The 2,451-nt window shown below is 38.9% G+C and overlaps 1 non-coding gene across 1 annotated transcript; it reads right to left on the bottom strand.

Moving 5' to 3' along the window:
* Positions 1–1,941: 1,941 nt before the first annotated feature.
* Positions 1,942–2,056, bottom strand: LOC136739593 (U5 spliceosomal RNA). The gene has a single exon (XR_010812917.1). It is a non-coding gene; the product is annotated as a U5 spliceosomal RNA (small nuclear RNA).
* Between the last annotated feature and the right edge of the window lie 395 nt (positions 2,057–2,451).

Raw genomic sequence — 2,451 nt, 5'->3', positions numbered from 1 at the left:
ACTTCACTGGACTCTTTAAATGTCTGTAGAATATGATGGGATCTAATTCTTGAAGCTCCATCGGTTTTCTTTCTTATTTTGTGCTGTATTCAGAGAGGAAAAGAGTTTAAAATGAATATATATATATATATATATGAAAATGATAAAAAAAAAAACAATCCTGCAATACATTTATTTAATATTTGCAGTAATTATCTCACCGGTAACTGTGGTTCATCAAGGTCACTATCATCTGAAATTTGAAGTTTTTTGTTTGGTTTAGGTACTCTCTTCATTTTAGGAGAGGGCATTTTTGTTAGGTCATTAAGTTTTCTTCTTAGTTCGCCTTCTTTTCCTAAAATAAAAATAAAATAAATAAAACCCTGCATTATGTCCACAGATATTTGGAGATTATATTTATTTGTCATAAAAATACTGTGCTTTGACCATACAAATTAAGATGAACAGCCAACACTGAATCAAAACTGAAGTTAAATTATATCTGGTTTAATTTATTTTGTGATTTGGGGGATTTTATTGTAAAGCACAACACACAATAAATCGTTCTTACAAATGCCAGTCAAGTATGACGAGTTTTAGCGCCCTCACCACCACCTACCATGTTATAAGAGTATGTTAGAAGTACAACACATTAATAACTTAAACATTCATTTCAAATATACTGTGATTGTATATATCAAATAGCATGTAAAGACTTTAATGTTTTTTTTTTAAATAAACATTGTTACCAGTCATAATGATCTGCGCTTCATGGACAGGCCATCCACCTTTTGGAGGTTTGTTCGTGTCTCTCCACTCTGCTCTGAAGTTTCGAGTCGTCTCTTCGTCATCATCAGCAATGCTGAATAAATCAAAATTGCGAAAGCAAGCAGTGGGAATCACGCTGTAAGAGTCTTTGTCGACCCCACTTTCCCACTTCACCAACGCGTGCATCACCGCCATACTACCTTCACCTTCTCGTCCGTTTTTTCTGCGCCTTTTTCCCCCGACAAGTCACGGCACAAAAAACAGTCCCGCTCTGCATTCTGGTACTTGGCATTCTTAATAACACCAACAGGGTGTAATCGCATAGACCACTCGAGTATAAAGTACTACATATCCCATCAGTTACAGTTTTTTTTCATCTTCTGAAACTGCAATTTAGCACTTTCAACTGTTTCTTAGTGATTCCTAGAATTACTAACCGGTATTGTAGTCAATGTGTTTATAACCTTTTTTGTTTAACGATTTGTGTGTTATCCTATGGGATCCCATGGTCTTTGATTTGGTCACGGAAGTGATTTGTCTTTGATTTGTTGATCTAGAGTTGAATTTTAATTAGTTTTTCCCTTTTGTATTATTAGTGTAGTGCTACATTTAGTCTTTGTTTTTAAATAAGTTTGACAATTTATATCTTTGGAATTGGTGTCTGCGTCCAATTATTACAGAAATTGAGTTCTACAAGACTCCAGGATTCGTGATAAGGTGATACTATGAATTCACTTCTTTAATTGAAATGTATAAGTGTACCTTACGCTACATATATGTATGTATGTATGTATGTATGTCCAATTGCTTTGACAATACAAATGAATTGAATTGAGAGAGAGAGAGAGAGAGAGAGAGAGAGAGAGACAGACAGACAGACAGACAGACTGACAAACAGAAAAACAGACAGACACAGACACACACACACACAGAGCCAGCCAGCCAGCCAGCTCAGCGATGACATCACGAGCCTCTCTCAGCTGACTGCTATGACATCACAGAGCACGTACATTCCGTTGCTTGCCGTCTGTCAACCACTCAGTCACTGCCAGCCAGACTGGCTGGCTGGCTGGATGGGGGGGCTGCTTGCTGCTGCTGCGTACCTTAGCAAGCTTATTTGCTTGACCGGCCTTCCTACTCCTCTGCCCACATGCCCACCTATGCCCGATCTGCTGTTCACCTGGATCACAGCTCCGCCCCAACAAGGCAGAGCCCCCCAAGAATGGTACAAACTCACCCACGATCCCCTCCACGGAAAGCTTTAGCAAAAGGCAAAAGCGTTATACGTAATGAAGAGGAACCCGAGTCCAAGACGCATCCGACCAGCCATACATATTTGTGTGTATTAAAGATCACATTTTCTTACATTTAGTTTTTCTGTACTTTATTACATCTTATTGTGATTTATAAAAGTATTGTTTCTTTTCCATATGTATGTATGTATGTATGTATGTGTGTGTGTGTGTGTGTGTGTGTGTGTGTGTGTGTGTGTGTGTCTGTCTCTGTGTGAAAGTTAGTGTGTGTGTCTGTACGTGTGTGTGCCTGTCTCTGTGTGATAGTGTGTGTGTGTGTGTGTATATGTCTCTCTGTGAAAGTGTGTGTGTGGGTGTGACAGTGTGTGTGAGTGTCTGTCTGTCTGTCTGTCATGTAACTCGCACATCTGTGAGGGCACCATTTTTGCAGAAGAGATGTACACATTTTGGA

Source organism: Amia ocellicauda, unplaced genomic scaffold, assembly GCF_036373705.1.
Source record: "Amia ocellicauda isolate fAmiCal2 unplaced genomic scaffold, fAmiCal2.hap1 HAP1_SCAFFOLD_61, whole genome shotgun sequence".
Taxonomy (NCBI): domain Eukaryota; kingdom Metazoa; phylum Chordata; class Actinopteri; order Amiiformes; family Amiidae; genus Amia; species Amia ocellicauda.
The sequence above is the reverse complement of the archived record's forward strand: the minus strand, read 5'-3'. Positions and strand labels throughout refer to the sequence as shown.